The 8,602-nt window shown below is 42.1% G+C and overlaps 1 pseudogene; it reads right to left on the minus strand.

Annotated features, from left to right (window-relative positions):
* Positions 1 to 505: 505 nt before the first annotated feature.
* LOC115871790 lies at positions 506 to 3,339 on the minus strand (annotated as a pseudogene).
* Between the last annotated feature and the right edge of the window lie 5,263 nt (positions 3,340 to 8,602).

Genomic DNA, 8,602 nt, shown 5'->3' on the forward strand with positions numbered 1-8,602 from the left:
TACACATATGAGTGCCTATGAATGTGTGTCTCTAGTCTATCCAGACTAACACAGTCGCAATGAGTCAGGACCAACTGATGACACCAAATAACAACAGCTGCTTACACAAGTTAAAAAACAGCTACTTACTTCTTTGTCATTCATAAAGCCCCTAATCCTCAAGCCAGTCTTAGGGGAATAACATATGTATATAACCTATTTCTTACTTCAAAAAATTGTTTTTGTTTTGCTTTAATTTATTTTGTACTAGGAATCTAAGAGGGAAAAATTCATGTTGCTGTGTATGTTGCTTCAACTAAAAAGCATAGGAAAATGATATACCATTAAATTAATCTGAAATTCAAAGTAACAGGATGACATCTTTTGATAAGCTCTGAGTCTACACAAAGTACTTGGTTTGCTACTCTACAAGAGCAGGAATCGACTGTAAATATAAGTACTATAAGGACTTCTAACAGGAATAAACCCTAGTGTTGCTCAAGTGCGTTATTCCATGCGAGAGCATCTAAAACATCAATCCATGATACAGGCACTCCCTCCTTCCCCGTCTATTCATCCAGTAGTATTCATGGATTTGGGGCAGTTGTCGCAGACCAAGCTCAGGAGGTTATCCAGGACTTCATCCCAGTTCTGCAAGAAGTAGGTTTCCAGGATAATCTGCTCCTGGGCATTTTGCCATGTGAGTGCTACAACAGCCAGGGGATCCCAGAACCAGCTTGAGCTTTGGCTCCCTTTGCAGGCGGCACTGTTTGATTTCAGCTTGAGCTTCTTAAGATTGCTTCAGCCTCCCTTTTACTTGCTGACCTCAGACTCCTGGGTGGCTGGCTTTCAGGCTGTCTGCAGCTGCCGAATGCCTTGAGACTGACTGGCCACTACAGTGGCAGAGGTGGAACTCTAAGGCAGAGTTGAACTATCTAAATAGGCCCCAGTGCTCCACAACTTAGTATATCTGTGTGTGTGTTTGTGAGTGTGTGTGTGTGTCCTCATTTAAAACAGTTTTATTGAAATAAAATTCACATAATACGCACTTCAATTTCTCCGTCTCCTCAAAAAGATTTAGTTGTACAATCATCAACACAATCAGTTCTAGAACATTCTCTTCTTTTTTCTTTTATACTCATTTTATTGGGGGCTCTTACAACTCTTATCACAATCCATACATGCATCTACTGTGTCAAGCACATTTGTAACATTTGTTGAAATCATCATTATCAAAACATTTTCTTTCTACTTGAGCCCTTGGTATCAGCTTCTCATTTTCCCTCTCCCTCCCTGCCACATCCCTCACCAACCCTTGATAATTTATAAATGATTATTATTTTGTCGTGTCTTACACTGTCCGATGTCTTCCTTTACCCACTTTTCTGTTGTCTGTCCCCCAGGGAGGGGGTTATATGTAGATCCTTGTGATCAGTTCCCCCTTTCTACCCCACCTTCCCCTTCCCCTCCTCGTATCACTACTTTCGTTATTAGTCCTGAGGAATTTATGTGTCCTGGATTCCCTGTGTTTCCAGTTCCTATCTGTACCAGTGTACATCCTATGGTCTAGATGGATATTTAAGGGAGAATTGGGATCATGATAGCGGAGGTGGGGGTGGGGGTGGGGAAGGAGAAAGCATTAAAGAACTAGAGGAAATGTGTATGTTTCATTGGTGCTATACTGCATCCTGACTGACTCATCTCCTCCCTGTGATGCTTCTGTAAGGGGATGTCCAGTTGCCTACAGATGGGGTTTGGATCCCCACTCTGCTTTCCCTCTCATTCACAATGATATGATTTTTTGTTCTTTGATGCCTGATACCTGATCCCTTTGATACCTTGTGATCACACGGGCTGGTGTGTTTCTTCCATATTAGTTTTGTTGCTTCTGAGCTAGATGGGTGCTTGTTTATCTTCAAGTCTTTAAAAACTCAGACACTATATCTTTTGCTTGCTGGACACCATCAACTTTCTTCACGACTTTTGCTTATGCATCTGCTTTGTCTTCAGCGATCGTGTCAGGAAGGTGAACATCACAGAATGCCAATTTAATAGAACAAAGTGTTCTTGCATTAAGGGAGTACTTGAGTACAGAGACCCAATGTCCATCTGCTACCTTAATATTAAACCTATAAATATATGTGCATAGATCTATTTCCCCATCGTCATATATAAATATATTTACATATGCACATGCCTGTAGTTAGACCTCAATAAATGCCCTTTGCCTCCTAGTTCTTTCCTCTAGTTCTTTTACTTTCCTCTTGTCCCACTATCATGCTCAGCCTTCATTTGGGTTTCAGTAATTCCTCTCTGTTACATTGCCCTTTATCAAGCCCTACCAGACCTTCTACACCCTCCTCACCATCAATTTGGAATCACTTGTTGTTCACTTGTCCCTGGGTTTGTTAACACTCACTTTCTTTCCCCTGTCTCTTCCTCTCCCGTGTGGACCCGGAATCATCAGTCCCATTGTTTTCTCCTCCAGATTGTTTATCCCACCTATCTTATCTAGATAGACCTGCAGAAATAATAATATGCACAAAAAACAAGACAGAACAAAACAAAACAACAAAAGAAAACAAAATAACAACAAACCAATGACCAAAAAAAGAAAAGCATGTAAATAGTTCAAGGTCTGTTTTTTGACCTGTAGGAGTGTTTTCCAGTCAAGTCTGATGAGGTACCATGGCCTGGTCCCAAAGTCTATTTTTGGTATTCCCTCAGGACTTCCTTGCTCTGCTCCCCTTGCTGTTCTGTTGCACACCCTTAGTGTTTTGTCTCGGTATGGTGGGGTCAGATCAGGCGCAATTCTTGCACTGTGTCTCCAGTGTTGTCCCCCATAGGGCTATGGATCAGTGAGAGATGATGTGTCTCGTAGTGGGGCCAGCCATATTGTCTCTGTGCATTGGCTGCTCTGAGCAGGGGTATTGTCTTCAAGGCTCAGTGAGCCAGGATGTGCTCCACTCTCTTATGCTCCTTTTTCATTTGTTCCTGTGTGCTATGATCAGACATGTCCCTCTCCCTGAGCTGTAGCTTCAGTGCTGTCCTTTGAAGTAAATTCTTCTGGGGGAAGGGGAGGCTGTCCACGTAGTTGGGATTGGGGCCAACCCCTCAGACCTCCCTATTGGTTCCCTGCCTAATGCTGGAGCACCTGGTTGAAGTCTGGTCCCTCCTTCCCTGTGGAGATATAAAAAATACCCTTCTGTTCCCCTGAAATCCATGTCTTTTTTTTTTTTCTTCCCACCTCCCCTCCTTTTCAGTTGGTTACTGTATACATCCCTGGATCATTTTCTTTATTCTTGTACTTATTACTACTAGTTTCCCATTTCCCACCACACTCCCTTCCCAATAATCCATTATTCCGGTTGCTGTCTCTATAGATTATTTTTCCTGGATGTCATATCCTGGAGAACATACAAAAGAAAAACAAGCCAAAACAAACAACAATATCAAAACAAACCAGAGGAAGACCTCAATCAAAAAGAAATTAGGAAATATTAACAACCAGAACACATTTAAAATGAGTCAAAAGGGAGATCAAATGAATGATAAGGTATTAGATTTTAACCTAACGGATTTCTGCAAAAACCCATGTTCCATTACACTCTGCCCAGTAACAAGGTTAATTCATATCCCTGGGCCATGGCCAAAGGGGATTCTACACCCACATGTATTTCCCCGATACTTCTTAAAAACATATGAAAAAACTGAAAAATGGGTCAAAAGGGATATCAAATGATAAGGTATTGCATTTTAACTTAACTACATCCTCCATAGTCAAGGTTACAATGTTCTTGGCCTAATAGCAAGATTATTCACATCCCTCATCTATGATCAGAGGGGACTCACCAGAGGCTTAATCCATGTAGGGACCCTGAAAATGGACTTTGGGCTAACCCTGCCATCCACAATCTCCTGTAAATGAGGTGTTCACAATTTAAGCTCTGACATTTTATTATTTATAATTCCTGGATCACATAGGCTAATGTGCTTCTTTCATATGGATTTGATCGATGCCTCACTTAGATGACTGCTTGTGTGAAAACAAGCCTTTTAGACTCCAGATACACTTCTTTTTGATAGCCAGGCACCATCTGTTTTCTTCACCACATTTTCTGTACCACCTATATCTCTGGGCTTTTCATGAGGGCACACATGGATCAGGGCCATGTCATAAGAATGAATTGTTTGGCTCTGATTTGGCTGGTCCTGTCGACCTCTCTGTTCATGAGTTGCTTCATGTGGTTACATTGCCCTCCAGGTTTGGGGTCTGCACTTACCCTCCCATTTCTGCAGACACATAAATGATACAATACCCTTCCCATGGGTGTCTTAGTAATCTATTTCCCCAGTATCATCATCTCCCTCTTTTTTTCCTCCCTGTTCTCTCCATCCCCCTCAAAGTGACACCCCAAAGAAATACGTGCTAAAGAGGACAACACTAAACCTTCAGGTTGGGAAGAGGGGCTGGTCTGCCACATCCATACAGAATCAAACCAAGAAGATAAAAGAGAGAGCGAGGGACTAGACCCCATACGGGCACACCAAGCCCTGAGGATGATGTCCCTACACAGAGTTGCAAAGACACAGAAAGGACTGTAGGGCTGACAGCAGCTTGAGACATGATGTCCCCTCACTGGAGCATACTGTGACAGAGGACAATACTGGGGACACATGGCAGGGAGCGTGTCCTATCAGACCACCACTAAAGTGGGGCAAGCCAAGAAGGGAAGATAACAGACCAGCAACGGGAGCAAAGAAAAGCCACAAATCCCCTGAGGATACCCGAAAATGAACTTCAAATTAGGAAGGAAAATTCCTGGAACCCCCTAGGACTGATGGGGAGAAAGTCATGAAGGTCAGTGGATAGACCTAGAATTATGTAGGCTTTGGGGGTGGTGGCGGCTTTTGGGTGTTAGTTTTTTCTTTTTCTTTTCTCTTTTTATTCAATCTTTTGTGTTATTTTTGTTTTGTCTCTGTTATTGTTGTTTTGCCTACCAATATTAGATAGGCATGGGAAGCAAGACTGAGGAGAAAGCAATGGGACTGACAGTTCCAGAGGGACTTGGGGAGAGGAGGAGGCAAGGGAATGGAGTGGTGAGCAAACAATGTCACAGACAGAGGAACAACTGGGGAATTAAAAGTAACAACAAGAAGGACATAGAGATTCTGGTGGTGTTGGAGGAACAGCAATCTAGCCGAGATGAATTACTAAGAGACAGAAGAAGTTCTAGCATAATGGTGTGGCAGGAGGAAGGTAAAAGAAAACAGGAAATATCTAGGAAGCAAAGCTATGGATACAGATATAAACATGGGTGTGCACTTATGCAAATATATTAATCCATAAAAATAGAGAAATTGCACAAATGGATGCATAAGCAAATGTGGCGAAGAAAGCTGATGGTGCCCGGCTATCAAAAAGTATAGCGTCTGGGGTCTTAAAGGCTTGAAGGTAATCAAGCGGCCATCAAGCTCAGAAGCAACAAAGCCCACATGGAAGAAGCACACCAGCCTATGCAACCACGAGGTGTCGAAGGGATCAGGTATAAGGCATCATCAGAACAAAAAATCTTACCCTAGTGAATGATGGGGGGAGTGCGGAGTGGAGGTCCAAAGCCCATTAGAAGGCCACTGGAGATCCCCTTGGAGAGGGGTCTCGGGGAGGAGACAAGCCAGTCATGGTGCGATGTAACAACAATGAGAAATACAACTTTCCTCTAGTTCCTAAATGTTTCCTCCCTGCTCCCACTACCATGACTCGAATTCGACCTTACAAGTCTGGCTAGACCAGAGGATGTACATTGGTACAGATAGGAACTGAAAATACAGGGAATCCAGGGCAGATGAGCCCTACAGGACCAGTGGTGTGAGTGGCGAAACAGGGAGGGTAAAGGGAGAATGGGTAGGAAAGAGGGAACCGATTACAAGGAACTGTGTGTGACCTCCTCCCTGGGGGACAGACAACCGAAAAGTGGGTGAAGGGAGACTTCGGACAGGGCAAGATATGACAAAATACCAATTTATAAACTATCAAGGGCTCATGAGGGAGGGGGGGAGTGGAGAGGGAGGGGAAAAATGAGGACCTAATGTCGGGGGTTTAAGTGGAGAGAAAATGTTTTGAGAATGATGTACAAATGCGCTTTACACAATTGATGTGTGTATGGATTGCGATAATAGTTGTATGAGCCCCTAATAAAAATATTTTTAAAAAATAGAGAAATTGGCATGGGTACATATATTTCTGTGGCAATAAATTGAGGAAGTGAATGGACTTTGGGCTTTTGTTCAAGCTCTCCCTCAACACAAGAACACTTTGTTCTAAAAACTTCACATGCTGTGATGCTCATTCTCCTGACATGATCACTGAAGACAAATGTGTGCATAAGCAAATGTGATGAAAAAAGCTGATGGTGCCTGACTTTCAAAATATATAGCATCTGGGGTCTTAAAGACATGAAGTTAAACAAGCAGCCATCTAGCAGAGAAGCAACAAGCCCACATGGAAGAAGAACATCTGTACAATCATGAGGTCTTGACGCAATCAGGTAGCAAGCATCAGAAAACTCAAAACAAACAAAAAACATATTGTTGAGAATTAGGGGGCCCTGAGCAGAGACCCAAAACCCATCTGTAGACAATAGGACATCCCCTCACAGAAAGGTAACAAGGAAGGGATAAGTCAACCAGGTGCAGTATAGCACTGCTAAAACACATGATATTCCTCTGGTTATTTGAAGCTTAAGCACACACACACACACACACACACACACACACACACATACACACACACACACAGCCTTCCCCTATCATGACCCCAATCCTGCCTTTCAGTGCTGGCTGGGATGGAGTATGTACCCTGGTACAGATAAGAGGTCATGATGCATGGAATCCAGGTCAGATAAACCCCTCAGGAACAGAATTGGGAGTAGTGATACCAACAGGGTAGGTTGAAGGTGAGACAGAAGGGGATTGACGCATATTTCACCACCACCACCACCACCACCACCACCACACACACTCAGGGAGATGAACAACAGTAACATGGGTGAAGGGAGACAGCGGTTGGTGTAAGACATGAAAATAATAATAATTTATAAGTTATCAAGGGGTCAATGAGGGTGGAAGGGGTGAGGGAGGGAAAAAAGAGGAGTTGATACTAAGGGCTCAATTAGAAAGTAATGTTTAGAAAATGATGATGACAACATATGTACAAATATGCTCGAAACAAATGAAATCTTATAAGAGCTGTAAGAGCCCCCAATAAAATGATTTTAAAAAACTAAAATAAAATAATTCATGTACAAAATTTTCTATAACATTCATTCACAAAGATAGAACCATGCCAATCAGATTAATACATGTCATAGTAAAGCAAATCCAAGAAAACAAACATTGACTCCCTCTCATTGAGTCCGTGGTGACTCATATAGACCCTTGTGTATGAGAGTATAAAGCCCAATCTGTCTCCTCCGGTAGTTTCTAACCACCAAACAGAGGGCACGCATTCACAACTCGTAACCCCTATGTTACCAGGGCTCCTACAGTAAAAGCAAGGGGGCATGAAATCTAGGATGGCCATGGGTCACCTTATATATATGAGCATACGCAAAGCATACTCAGAGGGTTCCAAACCAAGTCAACGACTGCCATAATCCTGGAATGGCTGTCATTGGTTTCTTCTCACTTGGGAGTTTCAGCCTTAAGGTCAAGGTCTACAGGTGAGTGAGGAAGTCCCAGTTCACTTAGTATGGTTTCCACAACTCTTTCTGGCGTGGTCTATGCAAGATGTTGAACTCTTTGAAAGGACAGAGTCTGAAGTCCCAGTATTTTATAGCACCCAAACCGGGTCACTAAGGACTGAATAGAAAGTAGGTCAAAAGTGTCTAATTAAGAACATATTAGGAGGGTTATTCTTCCTTTAAGTTCTCTCTGAGTACTTAAGCCACTTTCCCAATGCAAGAGAATAGCAGTTATCTTCCAAAAGAAATGTAAACATCTCTCTGAAACATACTTGCTCCCTTTCCGCTTTCCAGTAAGGTCAATTATCGCTCTTTATTTTTTCTTCTAATTTAAATTTCACTGCTTACTGTAATCATATATTTATATGTATACATACACACATATGTATGTAAAACAGAATTTTTTCAATTCAATATTCTCCATATGTACAATTTAATAACACTAATTACATTGGTCATCCTCTGCAACCATCACCAATATTCATTGCCAATTTTTTCTTTTCTTTTTTTTTAAAATCATTTTATTGGGGGCTCATACAACTCTTATCACAATTCATACATCCATCCATTGTGTCAAGCATATTTGTCCATCTGTTGCTCGTCATTCTCTTGTCAGGGTATTTGTTGATTTGGAGTGGCCTTTCACAATGTTGTATGGCAGCAAATAAATGGTCTTGTGACTTCACCACCTTCGTTAAGAAATGACCCCAACTGAGGTGGTGTCCCCTTCATCTAAGTGGTTTGTAGCATGTTCCATAAAGCAGGTGATATATGATTAATGGACACTAAGGGAGCTTTCTCCATCTTTGTTTGAGAGACTGGATCAGAAGTTTTCATGACCTGAGAACAGAAGCCTGTCTTCGTTATATTTATCCGTAAGG

Source organism: Echinops telfairi, unplaced genomic scaffold (genome assembly GCF_000313985.2).
Source record: "Echinops telfairi isolate 266 unplaced genomic scaffold, ASM31398v2 ScPeMD7_7405;HRSCAF=8443, whole genome shotgun sequence".
In the NCBI taxonomy this organism is placed as follows: Eukaryota; Metazoa; Chordata; class Mammalia; order Afrosoricida; family Tenrecidae; genus Echinops; species Echinops telfairi.